Source organism: Podarcis tiliguerta (assembly GCF_965153285.1).
Source record: "Podarcis tiliguerta genome assembly, chromosome: 2".
In the NCBI taxonomy this organism is placed as follows: Eukaryota; Metazoa; Chordata; class Lepidosauria; order Squamata; family Lacertidae; genus Podarcis; species Podarcis tiliguerta.
This window is the reverse complement of record NC_139535.1, coordinates 53701452-53725296: the sequence shown is the minus strand read 5'-3', so window position 1 is coordinate 53725296 and position 23845 is coordinate 53701452. Positions and strand designations below refer to the sequence as shown.

The window sequence follows — 23845 nt, the reverse complement described above, 5'->3', positions numbered from 1 at the left end:
AAGTTGACCACTTTTGCTGTCATACACACACTTTTTAAGGACATCTTAAACAATTGTGGCAAACGATTATGACAACAATTGTGGCCAATTTGCTGAGTAAGCAAATGGCTATCTATCTGAACCTAACAACAGCCCAGTAGATTTTAATTTTTTAATACATACTGGCTAGTATTCAACAAATGTTTATTCTGAGTAGACCCACTGAAATTAATGACCATCACTAACTTGTGGCCATTCATTTCAGTGGATCTACCCTGAGTAAAAGTTAGCTGAATGCAAGACAACACATTTATATTTATTATAAAAACACCTATACCACCCTCCAGTAGTAATTCCCAGGACAGTTTACATAAAAGGAAAATAAAAAAAAACAATTAATATAAAGGTAAACCTGTAAAAACAAACACAAACCAACTAAAAAGGCAGTAGATCTTGAGAGCCAGATAAAAAGAATCAGCAGGACTAAAATTAAGCATAATATTATGCATGCATAACTGCCTCCTTCCAAAACTTAGGAAGCCACAAAACTATTTAGGATGGGGAATACCAAAGACTATTCCCCCAGTGAAATACCACACAATAGACTGGCAACATAGGACACTACAAAGGCTAATGTTATATTGTGTTTAGGATTGGGGAGACAATCTCCATTTTTTGTATGCCCTGATAAAGCAGACACTAAGATACTAAGACATTTCATCTCATTTTTAATATATCTATTTTTATTACTTTGTAAACAAAGCAAATCTGGAAAGTCCTGTCAGTTTTTTCAATGGGCAAATAAGACTCTCCCATCTCCTTGATTTTCTCCAGCCTCTTCTTGGGTCTCACTCTCTAGTCCTCTCTTGGGAGACCCCGCTATGTTATGTCCATCAACACAGGCCCCAAAGTGTCTTTTCTCTATCCTCCACAAACAATTTTTATATCGATTCCCAAGCAGAGCTCCTAATCCTTCCATAATAAATCACTTGCCGGCGCTCAGATCCACTTAGGGAGGCAATGTTAGTCTACATGGGAAAGGATTTCTTTGCATTCCCATAAGCCAACTTCAAGGGATGCCTGAAGGGGGGTTGGTGGCAATTTTACTATACTAAAGGATGCCTCTCTTTAGCATCATGCTCCCTTCAAATTCTCAGTAATCCCAACATAGTCACACTACTTGAAAAAGATGTTGGAAGTCCCTAAGCTCCAAAAGTTTTTTCCATCTATGTATGATTCAATTGTATCCTATCTTTAGCATAATACTTTCACATGTCCTCCATGTATGTAGAATATCCAGTCCATACATTATAAGGAAAGGCAAATAGCCTTTGTTGAAGGAGTTTTTAAAAAATAATCCTTGGGATCTGTAATTCTAAGCAGGGGCGGGGACAGCATTCGGTTTCAGACAAAGTTCTCTGTTCTATTCATTTGAACTTGAGCAAAGGTAGAGACCTGGATCTTTGTTTTTATTTTGTTTTTAATTATATTCCACCTTTCATACAGAATTTAAGGTAAGTGGCAGTCATTAAAATATATGACAATATAGATACACAGACCTACTTACATCCAATTGAATTCATAACAGGCAGCAGAAGATAAAATCACAGTGAAGCACAGCATATTCCATGTGCCTAATGAAACAGCAACAACAGAACCTTAATTTTAATTATTTTTAGCATACTGGTTCATGGAGGAGAAAAAGACCATGCTAGCTACAACTCCAAGTACTTTTTCCAAATGCATTGCTTCATCACTTTATACATGCTTTTTATGTGTTCTTTATTTTCACCTAGCCCATTCTTTTGGGACACTTCAGAATTCTCCCTTGCCTTCAAGAAGTGAAAGCATTATGTGTCCATCACATCTCTCCTGGTCTTTTCCCTCACCTTGAACATAAGCATACTCCTCTACCATCTCTGGCTAATCACTGTCCCCATCCCTGGACATGCTTAGTAATCCTTTAGAAGGGTTTTGAAGAACTATTTGTTTCAGATGACCTATTGTTAAGAACCTAAAAACACAAGACTCCTCCTGCTGGATCAGACCAAAGACCCATCCATTCTGCGTCTGTTCTTTCTGTGGCCAATGAGAAGTCCACAAGCAGGACCCAAGCACAAAAGCACTCACCCCATGTGTGCCGCCCAACAAATAGTATTCAGAGGTATATGGCCCCCAATGCTATTTTTCTATAGCTGTCCTGCTCTTTGTAATGGACAGATTTGTGAAAATTGTGTTCTGTATTATAGGGTGGCTAGGTGTTTTATTCTCACTGGTTCATTTAACGTTGTGAGTGTTCTGTAGTACAGTCATACCTCAGGTTAGAGATGCTTCAGATTGTGCGTTTTTGGGTTACGGACGCGCTGAAACCGGAAGTACCAGAACAGGTTACTTCCAGGTTTCGGCGCTTGCGCAGAATCGCTAAATCGTGCTTTGGGCATGTGCAGAAGTGCTGAATCGCAACCCGCGTGTGTGCAGATGTGGCGCTGTGCTGCGGGTTGTGAACGTGCCTCTCGCACAGATCACATTTGCAACCTGAGCGTCCACTGCATTGCATTTTTACATTTTTCTACTGCTGCTCGTGTATTTCTGAACTGTTACCATGTAAGCCGCCTGGGGAGAGTTAACTCAGAAAGGAGCCCTATAAAATACAGAGTATATATATTAGCTATGTTTTAATCCAGGGAAAACACTTGCATCACTTAAAAGCCTTTTCCTGAGAACCCAAGGAGCATCTGTTATACTATTATTTGAAAACTCCTGCCAGGATACATTAATGACCCTTAAGTAAAAAAAAAAATTGCTTCTTCCCAGAATAAGAACCTCATTTGCTGATATCCACCTCCCTACAATATACTCCATAAAATATTCCTAATAGAAATTCCCTTGGGTTGGGAAGACCTCATTTCCAGTTAGTCCATTTAATCAATTCCTTCTCTGCTGGCATGAATTCACAGCTTCATACCTATTGCTTCAGTTCTTTTCTCCAATCGCCATCATTTTTTATTTTCTTCCATATTGCTTCTATGCTCCTACAAGATTTCCTGCTAATAAGTGCTGTGCTAAAGGAAATTGGGGGGGGGGGGTGTTGTGTGGCAAAGCCGCAGAATAAGCTTGAGGTGACTGCGGTTCTGTGCAGGCTGCCTACATACCATGCATTTAAAGCACACACACAAACCAAAAAAGTATTACTGGAACTGTAATTTGTTAAGGGAATTTTCCTGGGAATTGTAGCTTTTTGAAGGGTAAGCTGCAGTTCCCAGGACTCTTAGGAGGGGTGCTTTAAATGTATGTTGTGTACACAGCCCACACAACTTGCATGTTTGGGGAAAGAGTGCATCACTTAGCAGCAGAATTTTCAAACTCGGCCCCCGTTTACCAGTTCTGTTGAACATTTTAAGCATCTGGTAATTTAGGTATCAGGAACCGCACTAGAGATCCCGGTTTACAGAGCAGTCCAGAAAATAACTGCTTACTCTTCTTTGTCAAGCAGGACAGGTGGCTTGCTGCTGACTTCCAAATGCCTTCTGTTTGGCTGTAATCTTCCTTTCCTGCTAATCCTTCTGTCTGAGCACCTAGAATTGTTGGGCCCACTGGGCTTTCAGACCACCTGCTCTGTACTTAAACCTGTATCTATATGCTGCCTCTCCTTTTTTTTGGTACCTTATTCAAATTGTTTCTGGCACTTCCCATATCAGCCTGCCCATGCCACGCTTTCCTTCACGTTCCACTCCTAGAACCTTTTTCACAGTTCAAATTCCCAATTTGTTTCGTACCATCCTTCAACAGGTATATTGAGCATCAATATTGCTGTCATTTCTGTGCCAAGTAAAGATGTACCTATCTACCTAGGCTTTTTAGGTTTTTGAACAGGCGACTTTTTTAAACCTTCACTGAGTTTAGCTGGTTGTTTTAGCTGCTTTTGTTTGTTGATATTTTTATGAATATGTTTACTGTTTTGATTGATTTCGTGGTTAACAAATAATTTTATGTTGTACCCCGCCCTGGTTAAGTATTGATGTGTGTCTGTCTCCTATAAATCTTTTAAATAAATTAATGTGTTTATAGCCTTTCCTTTACGATCTCTTGGGTTTTCACCCTTGAAGAGACTTATAAAAACCTTCACTCACAGTTTCTCCTCCCTCTGCCTTCCTTCATGCTCTTTCCTGATTTTTGCAATCATCATTATAAATACTCCACTATTGGAACTGTTATTTGGTTTTCTGCCTTTCAACATGTCCCAAATAGAACTAAATTTGGATTGCTGGCCCATTCTCCAGCAATGATTTGCACAGTACGCCTTACTTCCATTCTTCTTTGAGTGCTGTCACCCTCTGCTGTCAATCAACAGTGCTGATTGTATTTCTATTCTGCATCTTGTTGTACATTATTTATACACTAGCCATTGATATACTGTGGCCACTCTGTCGTTTCCTTCTGTTCCCTGCTGTTCTACTCTGAACAACCATTCATTTACCATTGAGCCACAGAACAACATGTATGTTAAATAGACCTACTCAGAGCTGATGCAATGTATGTACCTCTCAGCTCCAATGTTATGAGCAGAGAGGAAAGCTCTGTGTATCTTGCCAGGAAGCCTATTCCACACATTTTCTGTGAGACCCAGTGCTGCAGAACAGCTCATTGCATAGCAGTTGCTGTAGTCGGTGATCATCATTCCACCTATTCTTTGAGAGAGATTTTCTCACATCTTCCTATCTTGGCACTGTTTCTCTCCACGCCGCCTCTCCCTTCAAAGGAATCTTTAACAGGTTCCTTCTGAACTTCAAAACCAATCGAAGGGCACCTAGCTTGTCCCCTTTGTTCTTATCTTTGAAGACCCCTTTACTTGCTTCTTTGCAGCATGATTTACATTCCAAAACACACACAAAAAGAGGATTTCTCTCCTTGTTTCCTTCTCTTTCCCCATTTGTCAACTAAAAATATCTAATCAGTGGCAGCAGACTAGGGAAGGGGAAGGGCAGAGAAGACTAGGAATTGTTTGTGTTAAAGAAATTGTTTGCATTAATCTGTACAGTCAAATATGGATGACATTGGGCAAAGCGCCAGGGGTGAAAATGTTCTTTGAAAAGGCATGGAAATGGCCAGCAATTCAACAAGGAGAGCGATCTAGGTAGTGATCTGTAAGCAAGGGAGCACAACTGATCTTTGGGTGCTTTAAAAGGCCCACTGAAGAAAACAGTTGTATAATTTGACCCTTAGTTAGAACTAAGCAGAAAATCTATCTGTTGCATCTCCCCAGAAAAAAAATAAATCTGGATCCAGTTTATTCCAACTAAAATCCTATGTTTCTACAAAACTGAGCTAATTGCTCTTTCTATAGAAATTATACCACATCAGCCAGTAATTGTTGTTGGTGTTGGCATCCATCTGTCTCAGGAGACAATAGAGGAGTACGCCTTTGCAGGTGAAGTCAAACTGCTGGAAGGTTGCAGTGCCTGCTGTGGCTGTAGAGACCAATGCAGGAGAGACATATTTTGTGGCAGCTGGGGCAGATGAAATAGGGTAAACGCTTTTTATTAAGGGAGGCCCTGCAATTGGGGTAGCAAGAAGCAGTGGCATAGCGTGGGGGGTGCAGGGGGGGCCGGCCGCACCGGGCGCAACATCTGGGGGTTAGGGTTAGGGGGTGCAAATCCACGGGTTAGGGGGCGCAAATTACTTCCCTTGCCCCGGGTGCTGACAACCCACGCTACGCCACTGGCAAGAAGTGATACACAGAAAATCAACATATGTCACTTTCCATGGCATATCATGGGGACAACACCATGCGAGGAATTCAGATATGAGCTTTCCACCAGTGCAAGCATTTCTGCTCTCCGATGGAACCATCTCCCTGTGTGCTGTTCTGGGGTGTACTCTCAACTCTCCAGAATGGATTTATAAGAAGTGCAGCCAGGGGGCAGGAGAGGGAGGAAACCCCACGGTACTAGGAGGAGTCCTTGTGCTGGCTTCCACTAGAACACCAGGTTAGTTTTACCCAGTACCATCTGCTTAACTTCTGCCTATTATGCAGCTGTTAAAAGGAACATAACCTCCATCAAGGGGGTGGGCTGCAGTGTCCCACTTCTGAGATATCTGGGCCACTTTGGAATCCAAAGCAACAAAGGTTTAAAGTGCTCCAAACCAAAATGGGATTTCAGTACAAATTTCTAAACTGAGGCGACTTGCTTTCCAAAGCAGTGCAGCAGGTTACAAACCATTTTTTGGAAGAAGAAAAAAGGCATAGCCCTAGTAGCAATCCTACCAGGAATTGAAATCTTGTTTCTTCGGACAAATTTCCTGTAATATGACAATATGGAATTTTGATGACTTCACAGTCAAGGGTATTCCTACTAAATGTATTCCAGTCAGTGAAAGGCTGTCTGCTTGTGAGGTGAAAAGCAAAGATGAACAGGAGATTGCAGAGAAAATTGGTGGTTTATTTGCATCAGTTTTCATACAGAAATATCTACCCTGGGGCTACTCTTGATTGTGAGAGTTCTCGGGGAGTGAATGAAATAAAGCAGTGCTGGATCAACATGATAAATTAAAGTGTCATCAGTCATCTGAAAAGGACAGTATTCAGCTGCGAGCTGTGACTATGGGAGTTGACAAATGTATAATAGATCACAAGGGAAGGATGCTACATTGGAACACTTTAAGGACAAATGACTACGATTTCTAAAGATGCTTCAGGTGATTTCAAAAGTCAGAATCTAGCAAAGCTATAAACGTTAGTAGGAAAAGCATTGACAGAAAGAGAAGGAAAATACATTGATAATGTTTGGGAAATTAATTAACTTTAATGGAAACGGGCAATAAATTCAGGAGGTCCTCCTGTCGCCTTTCCCCAGTGTTAAAATTAAGCTATATAGGAATTGTCGGTGCAGATGTCCATGCCAATGTGTGGACATCTGAGTGCAGGACCAACAGTGCACCCAATTCCTCAGAGCAGGACCAGCAGCAGGACCTTCTTCCATAGTAACCATATGCTCTCGTGTTTTTTAAAAATAAAATAAAGGAGGTTACTGTATTTCAGTAAAACTGTGAAGTGAGGATTCTTATACTGTACATTGTGGTCTACTAGTTTAGAAACAGTTCCCTAGTGATAGGAAGTTTGAAACTCATTTCTCTGGATTGTTTCTGGCCCTTATTTGTTTGTTAGAAATGTTGTCTACCCCTCCTTTCAGTATTCCAACTCCAACAGCAGCTAACAACCCAAATTAAAAACAATTGAACGTATATAACAATGTTTAAAATATTAAAACATGAAAGAGTGACAGTAGGTAAAATCAAAGTAGGCTTCCAGGTGGAAAAATCAAAATTGGAAACAGAACTGCTAGAACCCAAAACTAAGATTTTGTCAAGAATGTATAACTTGCTGTTGAGATGGAATACTCAGGATGAAACAGTAAAATCTGCTATGATTAAATGGGCACAAGACGTTGGACACAACATTATGATGGCTGATTGGGAACAGTTATGGACCACAGGTATTGAATTTACGGCATGTAATGCCCTAAGAGAGAATATTATGAAAATGATATACAGGTGGTACATGACACCAGTCAAGCTAGCAAAAATTTACCATTTGCCCGATAATAAATGTTGGAAATGTAAAGAAACGGAAGGTACTTTCTTTCACCTTTGGTGGACGTGCCCAAGGATTAAGACCTTCTGGGAAATGATCTATAATGAAATGAAAAAGGTGTTTAAATATACCTTTCCGAAGAAACCAGAGGCCTTTTTCCTGGGCATGGTTGGCCAATTGGTGTTAAAGAAAGACAGAACCTTTTTTATGTACGCCACTGCAGCAGCAAGAATACTTATAGCGAAGTATTGGAAGACACAAGAACTACCCACTCTGGAAGAATGGCAGATGAAGGTGATGGACTACATGGAACTGGCAAAAATGACTGGCAGAATCAGAGACCAGGGAGAAGAGACGGTGGAGGAAGATTGGAAGAAATTTAAAGACTATTTACAAAAATATTATAAAATTAATGAATGTTAGAATGACATCGGATGGAGGTTAAAAGGTTATTAGCAATAAGGTGGTGAAGGAGTATGGAAAAATTGAAGGTTAAAAGATGAAGAATTAATGGTTTAATATATTAAGATAAAGATTAAGATAAGATAGAGGGATGGGATTTGCTGATTAAACATTTCAACTGGAATACAGTGAGGGGAGGTGTGGGGAAGTCTGGGAAACAAGCAAATGTAAGAATACTATGAAAATGGAATTGTTTTTCTTTTTATTTTTGTATTTTGTTTCTTCTTTTTCTTTTTTCTATGTAAAAGACATAATAAAAATATTATTTTTTAAAAAAAGTAGGTAAAATCAAAGTAACATTGTGTGTTTCTTTTTCTTTTCATGGTGCCAATATGAAAGCACTACCAGGTGGGCCTGCCTGAGGAGAATGTTCAACAGTCGGGGTTCTACCAAAAAAACAAACCAACCCAGAAACCAACAACCAGAGACAGGTCTTCGGTAATTATTTTAATCCAGATTTGGGCAAAGATGTAGGCCAGGGGTTGTCAGTGTGGTGCCCTCCAGATGTAGTGTACAGTGGTAGTGGTTGGAGTGTCGGACCAAGACCTAGGAGACCAAAGATCACATCCTCACTCAGCTGTGAAGCTCACTGGATGATAACCTTGGACAAGTCATAATCTCTTGGCCTAGCCTAGCCTACCTCGCAAGGTTGTTGTGAGATTAAAATGAGGAGCGAGAGAACCATGTGCACCACATTTTTCCCTTGAAGAAAAAGGTGAGATATGAATGCAATAAATAAATAATGCTTGTTGGACTCCAACTACCTTCAGCTCCAGCCAGCAATGTCAATGGACAGGGATGACAACAGTTGTAGTCCAGCAACATCTGGAAGGCCATAGGAACTATAATAGATGATCAGCCTGGGCACAAATATTCATAATCAAACCTAATGACTGATACTCTTTGAAATGGTTTGCATTGGACTTGTAAAATTTTTCATTCTCCCCATGACAATTAAGTTCTTATTCCTCCTGGTGTTCATACATTTTCCTCCCCTCTTGTCTTTGGCCTCAAAATTCTTGATGACGATGATTTATTGAACATCTGGCTGCAGCAACAAAGTGGAGCTTAAAAGTGTCGTACTGGCAAGAGAATGTGGATAAGTATGGTACTAGAAGGACTGTGTCTCTGAACAAACAACTCCTGGCAGAAGCCTTCCTTGAGTGCACAAGATAATCCCAACCAACCATTTAAAAAACAAAACAGAACACAAAACACAAACAGTAACAGCAAATAACCCAGCTCAGTTACAGTTAATGGAGTTGGCTCCCTGCGGCTTAAACAGGTGTAAGTTAAAGATACAGAACAGCAGCAGTTTCTTTCCCTCCCTCCCTCCCTGAGCTATCCTAATAATGGATGAGCTGAGAAAGGATGTGTTTGATGAATGACCCAGTGGAACAGCACTGAGGCCCAGTGCAATAACACGGACCAGGTACGGAGTGATTCCTGTCAGCTTTGAGGGGGGTGCTCAGCAGGGAGAGGGGGGCACACTGATCAGGAAAAGAAGAATGAGCAAAACTAAACCAAATCATCATACTTAAACTCTTTAATGAGTCGCTTTGGGAAGAAAACCCTCTAAACTTTGGAAGAAAACATACGGGATAAGAACCCAGGAAGCCCAACAAGGAATTCAGCCCCAAAGGTGAATACTATTTGGCAAGGGCAGTTGCCCCACTGTGCCTCCCTTTCCCTAGTTTTTCTTTTCCTGCTTACAGATTCAGCTGAAGAATTAGTTAGAAACCTGGATAGAAATAAATGAGTCATGTGATTTTCTTGACAGTGTGGAGAAAGCAGTATACGTTGCTCCAAAACAGCTCCTGTTACTCTTCCTGCCCTGCTCTAACCCACCCACAATGCAGCCTAGCTAAAATTACCAGCCTAAAATTACGCTAATGGATGTGAATTCGTTGACACTTGTCCCTTTGCCGTGAGCCCTCTCCTCCTGGTGCCGCCGTTGCTGGTGGCAGTTGCTACTCGCTGTGACACGCCTCTTTCTGGCGTGCAATTTAGTCTCCTGTCAGTTGAGCAGGAAAAGCTGAGACAAAACCGCAAGAAACATGGGAGGTGGTTGTGAATGGTGGGGGGAGGAAGTGAAGGTGCATCAGAAATTACCCTGATCTTATGACTCAGAATAAATCAACACAAGACTGCCAAGTCTTGAAATCAAAAACTCTGGTAACGGGGTGTGGCCCACAGAGGAAGTACAGGTCAGGGCAGAACCCAGGAAACAAGAGGGGTCTTCCACAAAGAAGTATGGAGGGGGGGAAATCACTGGCTACAAAAAAATAAAACTGGCCTTGCCCCTGAACCTAAAGCAAAAAACCCACAAACCCACATACAAACATGGAGTTGATTATGCCAACTCTACACAGATGTTGAAAAATCTTAATTCTCACTCTTCTCTCTTCATCTGAGATGCTTGCATATGACATGCTAAAGCTACCGTGATCAGATCAATATTACCATGATGACTTGTAATTTTAAGAGGCCACATTCGTCTCGGCCCCCATAATCACATGGCCACTGCCACTTGGATACATCAATGGGTTTTCTGAAAAATCTGTCGCGTATTAATAAATACCTCTATGTCTATGACTTTCTGTGAGGCCAAGTGTTACTGTTCAAATGATTTCAGATGAACAGCACTGTAAGAGAGGCTAGCAGAGTTACATTTATTTATGTCCAATTTTCTGTGTCTAAAGTAAAATGCTTTTTTAAAAAAATGCCTAAACTGCAGTAGTGTAGGAAGGCAGGAGCGGGGGGCGGGATCTATCTCCCTCAGGGGGAGTATGGGTTGCTATGCCGGTGCTAAACTGGTCAGCTCTGTTTTGAAATAAAAACAGCAAAGGGCAATTTCATGGGCAAAAAGCAGCTGGGGAGTTCAGCAGATAACTGGTATGAGCCCTCAGTCTGGATTGGGAGCATATTCCAAATTGTAGCCAGGAGGCTGCTTTTTCTTCAGAATAAAAGTGGCCAGTTGGAGCATGCTTTTTTTAAAAGTGAGTTTATCATAACATGTAGTTTGGCCTGAAGATTACAGTCCTAAGAACACTTACCCAGGGGCCTATGGAACAGGGCCTGTCCAATACATTTTGCTACCTGAGGTGAGGCATTCCATGTACGGAAACCGACTGGGCAGCTGAATCTTACTTCACCATTGGCAATGGGGCAGTGTTTGCCACTACACCATAGGGATGCAAACTAGTTTAGGGAGTGCAGGACAGGCCACACGGCACAGTTAGGGAGCTCAGGAAGAACAGTTTGCAGGGAGCTGCTGCTGCCCCTCAACATTTCTACCTGAGGCAGTAGCCTCAGTCTGACCAGCCCTGCCATTGGACATTATGAGCTTTACATCTGAGTAAACATGTGTGGGATTAGGCTGCAGTTCAGTATTATTTACACATTGCTTGGTTGAAATCATTTTAATCTTCTTCACAAGTTACGTTAGTTTGAGTTTATTTGTATCTAGAGGGAAATTATCCCTCACATAGCCCCAACTAATGCAGAGATTAAAGTCACTAGATGCGTAGCTGATTCTGGCACAGAGCCATTGAAAATAGAAGCAAAGGGAAGTTACTTCTTAAGGTTATGGGACCTGAAGTTCCCAGCAAGCTTAGGAAAGCCCAACCAAAGTAATGTGAGATTTAAACTCAACAGGCTATATGTATATATACATTGGATTTATTAAAATAATAACCATATTCCTGAGATTTGGTTAATAACATTGGTTTTTAAAAGGCAATGTATAAATATTAAAATACACTAAAATAAATCTGTATTTATTTCCACCTATAGCATGGGGTTGCTGGCACAACTGCTGCAAAGTCTTTAGTGTGCATCCCATCCACTTCAGCAGATTGGCCATCTTTAACATCATTAGTTGTATAACAAATACCAATCCGTTCCTTTTTGGTCTAGTTCTTGCTAATGTAGCACTCTTTCTCCTAGCTCTCCTGGCTCACAATGGCTGGAATTGGTTCTATGTTAATTCTAGCACCGTACAAATGTTTCATTGTACACACGTTCACACATGGCCTAAAACTATATTCATATTCAAGGAATGCACATGTGGGAGAACCTGAATATATTTGGAGTGATGCTCTTACTTTCACTATGTGTGCACATAAGGTTGTGTCAACTGCTGAATGTGTGGTAGCATCTTGCAAACCATAGAGCAGCTTTCCCCAGCCTGGTGCCTCCAGATGCTTTCATCTACAAACTCCAATCAGCCCCAGCCAACATGATAGCACAGTTAAGGGATTACGTGAATTGTAGTTAAAACTATTTGTCTAATCAGCATATGTTGATCAGCTACCAGGTGTGTCACTACTTATACATTATGCATCACCAAAAAAAGAAGACAAATAAGACACTTGATTTATATAAAAATTGTATACCATATGCTGATTTAGAATAGAGAAATGTTTAGTATAGTTTAATAGAAAAATATGCCTGTTGTTTTTGTCCACAGAGTTTTCTTGGCAGTGGCTTGCCAGTTCCTGCTCATGAGTTTGACCAAACTGCGAGAGTGCCTGGTGTGCTCTGGGCCCATGGGGTCATGAAGAGTCGGACACAACTAAACGACTAAACAACAACAGCAACTAGAAAAATAAGACATCTCACCACCATGGGGGTAGCCAAGGGGGGGCGGGGGCAGCTGCCCCTCCATCAGATAAATAAAAATACCTAACTGAACAATCACATCACAGATAGCTCAGTTCTGCCCCATCCCAACATAAAGTCTGCACCCCTAACAATCCTGGCTATGCCCATGCTCACCACTTTGGCTGTCATGAACTCTGCAGCATTATTGGGAACAAACTTAGGTTGGTGGGCTCCGTCGCAGGACGAGGAGAAAGGAAAACAGGGGGGGGCAGTTGTTGGGAAATGAGGTCAGAGGAGGCGAGTTGTCCCCATTGTGCCTCAACTTCAGTTGCTTCGGAAAGGGGCATAAGGATGCCTGCTCTGACCTCTCAGCAGAGTGCAGAGTCTCAGTGGAGGCTAGGGAGAGCTGCAGGCTGCCAGGCAGAGAGGCACTCAGGAAGCGGTAGCATGGGCATAGCTAGGATTTTTGTTAGGGGGGGGGTCTTTTGTGGGTGGGGGCAGAACCAAAGTTAGCTATATATTTTTATTTATTTTTATTTATTGGAGGGGGGAGCTGCCCCTCCCTGCCCCCCTTGGCTATGCCCATGAGCAGCAGCAACTGATCAGAAGCCTGAAAACAAGAGGGTGTGGCATTGTCACCTATAACTAAGCACGACCTCACAGATGGGCATTCTTGCAATGTGAGCAAGTTTCATGAATGTGTGTGTCATGCCTCAGCTTAAAAGCTTGCCAGGAGGGGTGTGGAAGCTATTGCTTTGTTATTTCTATCCAGTTCTGAACATTTTTCCTGATTCCTAACCTTCAGGTAGATTAGTGATACAATTATTTGTTATACATCAAGCCAGTATTTCTTGTGTCTTAAGAAATTGCATAATACAATGGGCCCGGAAATCCGGTAGCTGACATAATGCATTTCAGAACTAGTAGAGTTGCCAACTTTCAGAAAGTAAAATTCCTGACACCAGCAAGGTTGTTATTTTTAGGAAACCACCAAAATTGTTGAGCTTCTTTGGGGAAATCTAACCCAAAAATAGTTATTTTAAACTTTCAGAGCTGCTTCCATACATCCAGGTTTTCAGCAAAAATCCCCTGATGCCATTTTTGCACCCCAAAACCAGGACATATCAGGAATTTTCCTGACATATGGCAAGGCTAGAACTAGCCTTACACTCCATAGAAGTCTTTTTTTTCTACCAGGCTTGGCTTCTTCTAGTACAAATGTATAAGCAATGAGCTGCCTTTTTAGAAGAGTTCCTGTGAAATCCCACCTTCCAAGGCAAATCATCAGTGAGGTCACTAATTTCTTTCTGGAACTGGAAGGAAACTACTTCTTTAACAACCCCTCAGCTATTATTTGCATCTGCCGTTCCTACATAGAAAAGACCTAATTGATTAACCTTCCTCTCAACTATAAGCAGTGCTTTTTTCTAGGGGTACAAATGGATACACATACACCTAAACGTTTTGTGAACTTTGTACTTTTGTCCATTTACTGTATTTATTTCCCCCCATTTTAACTATTAAATGGTGATTTTCTTGAGTCAAAATGAGAGCACCCCTAAACAATTTTTAGGAAAAAAGCACTGACTATATGAGTATTAAACATAAATAAGTGCCTCTATGATTACAAAGGAGAGGGAATTAACTCTGCACCATGATTGTTTTCCTAAGTTTTTTAAACATAGGAAAAACTTCCAGAAGGATAGTCATGTTAGTCTGTTGCAGAAGAAGCTAGAAGCCAGGTCTTACATTACTTTTTTCTTACATATGTGGAGATATTCCTAATAAATTTGGTACTTGGATTAACTTTTACCACCCACCATTCTACATACAGTGGTACCTCAGGTTAAGTACTTAATTCGTTCCGGAGGTCCGTACTTAACCTGAAACTGTTCTTAACCTGAAGCACCACTTTAGCTAATGGGGCCTTCTGCCGCCACCGCACCGCCGGAGCACAATTTCTGTTCTCATCCTGAAGCAAAGTTCTTAACCTGAAGCACTATTTCTGGGTTAGCGGAGTCTGTAACCTGAAGCGTAGGTAACCTGAAGCGTATGTAACCCGAGGTACCACTGTATTAGCTAACTGAACTCTTAAGCCTATATTCCAAGGCAACTTGTTTCACATGATTCAATCTGGAGAGGTAGTCTAGGTGTTTGAACTGGCTCAGTTTCTAACGTGATACAAATAATTCTTAGTTTCATAGTTTTTTTCTAAACAAGCCAGGTTCCATTGCTGTGTGAAAACAGACCTGGAAATAAAATACTAGATCATCAACATGCTTTCCTTGGGGAACTATTCACACAATACCTTGGTTTGAACTAATTAGTTAGTTAACAAGCCATTGCTTTCAAGCAGGAAACATTTGAGCAAATATTTTATAAGTCTCCTAGGGCCTTTGGCGCAGGCCAAATGCTCTGCAGGTGGAAGAACCCTTTTTAAGCCTCTGATCTTCAGTCTAACTCTTGCCTTGTTTTTAGACAGTAAAGTGATACTCATTAAGAACTTGGCAGAACCAAAGACAAAGAGCATGGATCAACTTGCATACTGCAAGATGTGACAGATTTGAACCTACAGGGGCCAGACCCAAGCCATGCATAGCTTGTAAACAGATTATAATCTGACCAGGTCAATAATTTTAGGCCCTTCAGGATTTGAGGCTGTTACTACTTTGAGATGTGGGAAGCTCCATCACGTTTGTCAGTTTGCCTCTGATGGGACCAAGAGAGCGGTAATACCAGGTCTGGTTTTCGTTATCACTACTACTGCATGGTTACTATAGCAACGTACTAGGCCGCACTGCAGAGTTTGCTTCATTATGGTATGGTCTGCATATGATTGCCTGTGTCTGTGAGGAACAGAGACACAAATCCAAATTTAAAGTGGGAATATGGGGTTCCTTTCCTGCCCTCTGCTTTTCATTCTGGATTAGCTTCCAAATGTACAGAAACCAGAACTCTACCTAGCGATCTCATGAGTCTCTATTTTTACTTGGGAATTCAGAGAACAGAGGTACATTTTTATTCCTTAAGAAAATATAATTCATACCCAAGAATCCTGTGAACTCAGGCCAGCAACCAGTGCTGAATATTTGAAATTCAGACCCACAGAGGAGATCCTGAGAGACTCTCACAGTTTGCTATAGCTACAAACCTTTGAAATAAAAAGTGCCTGTGTTAATGCCCATATGAACACGTTGAGGGGGAAAGCAATTCCTTCCTTTGTTGAGTCTCAGAAATGGACATGTTGATTAAGGCAGAAGACCTATGTGCTTCCTTGGGAGTAAGCGCCATTGAATTTAATGGGATTTAATGCTATGCTACATATACTGGTTCAGGCTGCATGTTTGCAATCCTAAATAAGTTTACTACGTCGTAATCCCACTGAGCTCAGTAGAATCTACTTCTAAGTAAACATACATAGGATTTATGTAGCACAATAGCCCCAGAAAATGAGATTATTAGTGCTACTATCATTCAGATAAAATCTGACAGAAACTGGCTCACACTTTAGAAACTAAAGTCTAAACCTTAGTACCAGATTTTTAATATAAAAGTATGCCTTAGCCAATTGTACTCAGAAATGGAAAAACAACATTGTGAAAGGAAATAGATGCTGAGACAGGTCAAACTTCTTCAAGTGCTTTATTACATCTACTCCAAACAAAGTTTCCCCCTCCTATTGACATCATGTAGCTCGACAGGTTAGTTTTTCCTATTACATAAATTTCTTTCCCTCAAGAAGATGGGTTTGCAGAACAATAATAAGGAAGGCCTGGGGAAGTGCAAAGTTGGGAATCCTCTGCAGCATATGAAGACTTCCTGGCTTCTGCAAGCCAGGCTGAAAGAAGTGTTGGTGCGGGTTTTCTTTCTTTTTCTGCTACACCAGCTGCACTTTCCAAGCTATCATGGGCATGGATCTCTCAGGGAGTTCATGGGATTTAGGAGCCAGTCGATCACAAGTCTCCAGTGCCCTGCCACCTGCACCTTCCAAAATGGCTTGTTTCGGGAACTTTTGCTCCCTACTGTAGGCGGGAGGACCACTGGAGGTTGTTTATTGCCCACTTGAGTGGAGCTGGTACCTCCATTGTACCCATCCTACCCCAAGCCATCACTTAGTGTTAGTATTACAGCCCTTTAAAGGTATAGTGTCCAGATCAAAGGAAGTAATAGTACCTCTATTCAGCCTTGGTCAGATCACACCTGGAATACTGTGTCCAATTCTGGGCCCCACAATTCAAGAAGGATGTTGACAAGTTGGAACGTGTGCAGAGGAGGGCAACCAAGATGATCAAGGGCCTGGAAACTAAGTCTTATGAGGAATGGTTTAGGACAGGGGTAGGCAACATAAGGCCTGTGGGCCAGATGCGGCCCAGTCTGGTTTAGGAGGTGGGTATATTTAGCCTGGATAAAATAGGTCTGAGAGGAGATTAGTCTGGAAAGGTCTGAGAGGAGATATGATAGCCATCTTCAAACATCTTAAGGACTGTCACATGGAAGAGGAAAGGAGGCTGCTGCACCTTTAAGAATAAATTTCAATAACTGTAGTTTGCATAAGAAGTTGAAGTTCTCTGTTCTACATAGCTATTAAAAAGTGCAGGAACCCAGTGCTTCTTTTCTTCTGACCACACTAACTGGAGGCTGTCACATCCACACTATACATTAAATGCACATAGCTTCCCCAAAAGAATCATGGAAACTGTAGTTTGTTAAAGGTGCTGGAAATTGTAGCTCTGTGAGGAGTAAACTACAGTTCCGATTATTCTTTGGGGGAAGTCATGTGCTTTAAATGTATGATGTGGAAAGGAAACTATTTGTTGTTAACATGCAACAGTTCCTGCATTGTTTCATAATTCTAAAAAAAAGGTAAAGGACCCCTGACAGTTAAGTCCAGTCGCAAACGACTCTGGGGTTGTGGCGCTCATCTCGCTCTATAGGCCGAGGGAGCCGGCGCTTTGTACAGCAGCTATCGGGACACGATTAATACATCTGGATAAGGTGGGTTGTGATTTGCAGTTATGTAGCTAGAGGGAAGTTACCATATCATCAGTGCCTGAGAAAAACAACTCATGACTTTGGGCAAACTATAAAAAATTGTCAAGACCAATTCTGTAGACTTGGACGTAGAAAGGGATGCTAATAATAAAACTGTCACCTTCTGTATCTGCCTCACAACCACCGTTCTGATAATGACATCTCTATCAGAGTGTTTCCAGATGACCCAATAGCTTCCAGAGTACTTTTGGTATCTCTTCGGTTAATATTAAGCCTGAGTCTCTTATCATTTCCTCAAAGTAAAGTTATTGATCCAATAAACAACCCCCTCTAGCAAGAGAGGAAAGCTGCTTGTGAGACTCACAGCTTGCCTTTTAAGTTCTATATCGATCAACAAACAAAGTGTTTCACCTGGTAGCTGGGCATGAATGAGGAATTAATCTTATATTCTGTTCCTTTCTGAAGGCAACTAGTTACTGCTTATGAAACTGCATCGTTCTTGAATGCCTATTTTCCCACAAATAAACTAGGTAGAAGAGTTATTGGGGAATTGTGCATGGTCTGGACCCTACAGCTACTCCTCTTTTTTGTTGTCTGTGTCATTAGACAGTGATAACAGCAGCAAGATAGAGTGGGGCTGAAGAATCAGCTACTTCTGTGCATTTGTTTCCCTAACTACCAGCTCCAGTTTCATCCATTTCCTTAAAATGAGGACCAAATAACCTTACAGTGGTCACATTCCTTGCTGGGCATGTGCCTACTACAACAAGTGGGAGACGGGAAGTGGGGGGGCAATTAGAAGCCACAGCTGCCTCATGCCCCGATTTAGCAGCGCTGGGAGAACTTCCATTTTGCAACATGGCACTCCTACTCTTTCCTATTGCAAAGCACTAGCCAAAACCAGATTTGCTTAGCTTGCTTAGGTTGTTCTGCTGAAGACAATAAACTCTTTGTTGAATCCATTCAATGTAGTAAGGAAATACTCACAGGGTATTTCTCCCAAAAGTTTTTCATGGGACAAAAATAATGGGTTGTACTCAACAAGTTTCTATTCAGAGTAGACCAAACTGAATTAATGAACCTAAGTTAGTCATGTCCATTAGCTTCAATGGGTCTACTACTCTGAGTGGACTAGCATTGAATACAATCCTATGACATGTATACCTGTCAAACAGTTTTCTAAACAAGCTGGATTTTTCTTGTTCTTCTTCCTACAAGGACTAGTTGGTAAGCACTGTCATTCCAATGGAAGGTTGTGTCTCAAATAGATACAAAGCAAACCAAAGATAATTAAGATATGATCTCTATTTCTACATGAATTCTCTTTGGGAGCATTCTCTGACATTTAGCGAAAGGCAAACCCCATTGGCTTTGGTGCAGAAGTAATCCAGATTTGTCAGATTATTTTTCTGAATGCCTGCTGAACATCTGAAAATACTGCATTAGATCCAGATTATTTCTAGGCCAAAGACAATTAGATCTGCTGCACTGATATGAGATAATAGCATCATTGGCCCACATCAGCACACCCCAGATCTTCTCTAGACCTAATGTGCTGAGGAGGGGGTTTACGGGTCTGTCCTCCCCCATCACAAGCCATTTCTTCCCAACATTTTCCATCTGGAGTTTTCAATACACATAGTGGCAAAATCCATAATTTGCTACCCTAACTAGAATTGTTTGTTTAAATGTAGGCCAGAAGCCTGCTCAAAATCAAGGGAAAATAAATTATGAGAGAAGAGACTAAAAATAAGCAGTTTACCAAATAGTCAAAAGAATTTATGTAGGTCCCCTCAGGACAGGTTCACCAGCAAGAGTATTTTGTTCCAGACACTCATATCTAACTGTGTTTATAGCTCATAAACATGCTCAGGAGCATTTTGACCCTGATGGTCAGTTAAGGGGGAATGCCTTTACTTAGCTTCCTATCGTGCTTTGCAGTTTTATAGTGCAAGCATTTCAACCAGATTGAACTAGTGCAACCTTGATGAAGAAGACGGGACTGAGCCTCAGGCCAGAACACTGGAACACATTCCAGCAAAATACATGTTCATCAATCTATGCTCAAGAATCATCCAGCACTGTAATATTTAACTTTCAGGGAACGTCTTATTGATTTTATCAGGCTGGATTTACACATGATACTAATGCTTGGGGGAAATGCAACTTAACAGAAGTCACTCTCTTTTCTTGTTTTGAAGTTATCCTACCATCTTCTCCCTCAGGTAGTACATTATCTGCACAAATCAATACAACTCACAACACGTCTTTTAGAATTCCCCAGCCCCTGAAAGTTCCAACTAGTTTTTTTTAGTGTCAGAAACACTAAGGGGTAATTGCTGTGGGATGGGGATGGTGGTGCAAAAAGCTGAGGGCAGGGGAGTCTTCTGTACATACACTGTACAGTACTTGCAAAATCATCTTCTTGAAATCTAATAATACGTTGATTTTCGATACATCGTGGGACTTCAGAAAAAAAAAATATAGACTAGCTTTCTAGTTAGAGCAATTCGTCTCTCCTACGCTATTTTTTCTAGAAACTAACTTAACACCTCCAGGTACTGTCTCTCTCTTCACAATGTCTTCATTCCTGATTTCTCTTTTTTCACTTTGTTCTGCCGCCGTCGCCGCCCCCCTCCCTGATTCCAAAGATAATGTGCTGTTATGGTTGTGCACTGCACCCAAATTTCCACTTTCAGACTTCTGCTTCTGCTCTTAAAAGTATGTGGAGTCCTCTTTGTAAATACCTAAGGGCCAGTATTAACCAATGGCAGCCCAAGACAGATTGTTACCTGAGACAGAGCCCAGATGTGACAAACACACATCCCATGTCAGGGCTAAAAGCCTGGGTGCACCATTCCAACCCCAGTTAGAGGCACTGTACTGTAGAATTGGAGGGGGTCCTAAGGGTCATCTAGTCCAACCCCCTGCAATGTAGGAATCTTTTGCCCAATGTGGGGCTTGAACCCATGACCCTGAAATGAAGAGTCTCATGCTGGCTGAGCTATCCCTGCCTTCATCCATTATGGCACAGTCTCATGGGGCCTGAATCAGGTTACTTCACCCATTTGCCTTGCAGGTTCAGTCCTGATATTCATTCACAATTTGACTTTTTTTTAACGCATATTAACAAAAATGGGATCTTTCTGTTTTTTAAAGTATTTTTATGTTAAATTTTCAGAATATACATTTCAAAATAAACATATTTCATTATAGCCATACATTCAGTGACTTCCCTCCTTCCCCTTCCAAGGGTCTTTTAATTTACCCACCATTCCTGCATATTTTGTATATCTGTCTAATTCGGTTCTCCAATCTTACATCCCTTTGCAATATATTATACTGTTGAATTTACCTTAATACTGGGAACATTTTCAACTGTCTACAATTATTTTGTACACTCAGCAAAAGAAATCCACTCCTCTTTAAATACTTGCTCTTCTTGCGCTCTTATTTTACTTGTTAGACCTGCTAACTCTGTATATTCTGTCTTAAGTTACCAATCCTCCTTCCTAGGAACCTCCCTCGCCTTCCATTTTTTGGCTAACAAGATCCAAGCCAATGTTGTTGCATACATAATTAAGTTTTTTTGAGACCTGGGTATCTCTGTCTGCACCATTCCTAACAAGAATGCTTCTTTTTGGAGGGGAATGTTTTAAACATTTTTTTTATCTCATTATATGTCATTTCCCAATATTCTTTAACTATTTTGCATGCCCACCACATATGAAAAAAGGTTGCTTCCACTTTTTTACATTTCCAACACAAATCCGATTTCGATTTATACATTTTAACTAATCTACTCAGGGTTAGATACCATCTATGAATAATTTTCATGTAGTTCTCTTTCAATGTGTAGCATACTGTGAATTTCAGGTCTTTCTTCCAAAGATTCTCCCAGAGCTTTAGTTCTATATTATATCCTATGTCAGTTGCCCAGTTGGTCATTGAAGCTTTAACCAGCTTGCCTTTTGTTTCCCATTCCAATAAAAGTTTGTACATTTTAGACAATAGTTTTTCCTTATTCTGCAATAACTCTCTTTCAAATTGTGAACTTTGGTCTAAGAAACCATTTTTCTCATCTAGTTTAAACATGTCATAAGGCTGATAATACTGTAACCACTCAGTAACTTGTTTCCTTAGTTCGCCCATAGGTTTCAATCTGCGTTTACTCCCTGAGAAGTCTAGCAAGTTTCTATAGGTCACCCACTGTCTATCCATGTTGATTCTCTTGATTGTAATTGCTTCAGTTGGCGATAACCATAGGGGTGTTTTTCTTTCCAGCAAGTTTTTATATTTCTCCCAGACTCTGCACAAATTCCTCCTAATAACATGGTTCATAAAATTCTTATAGGTTTTAGCTTTCCCATACCAAAGTCATGGCCTTCTAAATCTAAAACGTGAGCATTTTTCAATACAATCCATTCCCTTAGCCAACACAAACAAGCCACCTCATAATATAATTGAAGGTCTGGCAGGGCAAAGTCCCCTCTTTCTTCAGTATTTATCAAAATGTTCTCAGCATCTAAGAAAATTAAAGCTGTTTGTTTTTTGTTTCTCACTTCCAGGTATTCAATCAAATTTATTACATTGTCTTTCAGTTCATGACCTGGAAGAAAACCTGCTTGATCTCTTTGTATTAACTCACTCAAAACTCTTTTCAATCTATTAGCTAAAATTGCAACAAATAATTTGTAATCACAATTAAGTAGAGAAATTGCTCTATAGTTCTTAGTCCTCATTAAGTCACAGTCTTGTTTATCAGAGTGCTATATGCATTTTTCCATGATGCTGGGACCACTCCTGTCACCAAAATTCTATTCATAGTGTCCTTGAGTAGTCAAATCAATGCATCTTGAATTTTTTTATAATAAATTGCTGTAATCCCATCTGGGCCTGGTGCCTTAGCCGACTTCATTCGACTTATTGCCAGCTGCTGTTCCAACATTGATATGGGTGCATTTAAAATCCTCATTATATACCTTAGGTATATTACACTCATTTAAATAAGATTCCATTTTCTCAGGTTAAAAATGGGATCTTTCTTAATCCAGAATCCATTTTTTTAAAAAAATAATCTATTGTAAACCTGTATTTTTAGCTGTTTCTGTTTTATCTGTCAGTCACCTTGAGTCCCTGTCAGGGGAAAAGGCGGGACACAAATAAATATATAATTATAAATCCTTCCTAAGTTTGTAAACATCTGAACTGGTTGTTGTTGTTGTTTAGTCGTTTAGTCGTGTCCGACTCTTCGTGACCCCATGGACCAGAGCACGCCAGGCACTTCTGTCTTCCACTGCCTCCCACAGTTTGGTCAGACTCATGCTTGTAGCTTCGAGAACACTGTCCAACCATCTCGTCCTCTGTTGTCCCGTTCTTCTTGTGCCCTCCATCTTTCCCAACATCAGAGTCTTTTCCAGGGAGTCTTCTCTTCTCATGAGGTGGCCAAAGTATTGGAGCCTCAGCTTCACGATCTGTCCTTCCAGTGGGCACTCAGGGCTAATTTCCTTAAGAATGGATGCGTTTGATCTACTTGCAGTCCATGGGACTCTCAAGAGTCTCCTCCAGCACCATAATTCAAAAGCATCAATTCTTCGGCGATCAGCCTTCTTTATGGTCCAGCTCTCACTTCCATACATCACTACTGGGAAAACCATGGCTTTAAATTTCACCACTGATATGCTGTAGTAATATCTTGTTCCCATCCATGTTGGCATGATCTTGCATATACCTGTGAAAAACATTTGTTATTTTCTTGCTGTGATGCCCTTTACTCAGGGAACAAGAGAGACACATTGCAGAATTCTAAACAAGTAGCAATTTTAGTCTTCCCTATGGGAAGAGGGGAAAGACAAGCTGTTTTATCTATTCCTGTGCTGCTGTTTGGTTTTTAAATTTGTTTTGTTTGAATTTTTTGTGGTTTTTTTTCTTGACATTTATGATTCTAACCCACCTTTGAAAAGTTGTTTTTTGTGGGCCATGATAGAAATAATTAAATCATAATATATTTTTGTTACATTGATCACTAATTTCTATAACATACCGTTTCACAGCATAGATTGCAGATTCTGGTTCCCCTCCCACACATTCTGAATTCCCATCAATGATGTTTGCTGAATTCAGGCTATCTGTGTCATATTCTCTGGTTACCTTTTGGTGAGGTTGCCAGAAGTTCCCTATTTTAAGGGCTGTCTCATTATCTAGGAAAGTAGAACA

The 23845-nt window shown here is 40.8% G+C and overlaps 3 long non-coding RNA genes across 6 annotated transcripts in view; all 3 read left to right on the top strand.

The window, feature by feature from the left end:
- The window catches only part of LOC310672417, a 63830-nt gene that overhangs the window by 4851 nt on the left and 35134 nt on the right, over positions 1 to 23845 (top strand). The gene's annotated exons all lie outside the window — the stretch shown is intronic.
- LOC310672435 lies at positions 1703 to 13109 on the top strand. 2 transcript variants are annotated; one of them, XR_014508575.1, is made up of 3 exons: positions 1703 to 2143; positions 8372 to 8470; positions 12506 to 13109. It is a non-coding gene; the product is annotated as an uncharacterized lncRNA (long non-coding RNA). The 2 variants fall into 2 exon arrangements; XR_014508576.1 differs by lacking the exon at positions 1703 to 2143 and adding an exon at positions 5716 to 7265 and having other exon boundaries at positions 8315 to 8470.
- LOC310672441 lies at positions 13214 to 22691 on the top strand. Its single transcript, XR_014508582.1, has 2 exons — positions 13214 to 13317; positions 22198 to 22691. It is a non-coding gene; the product is annotated as an uncharacterized lncRNA (long non-coding RNA).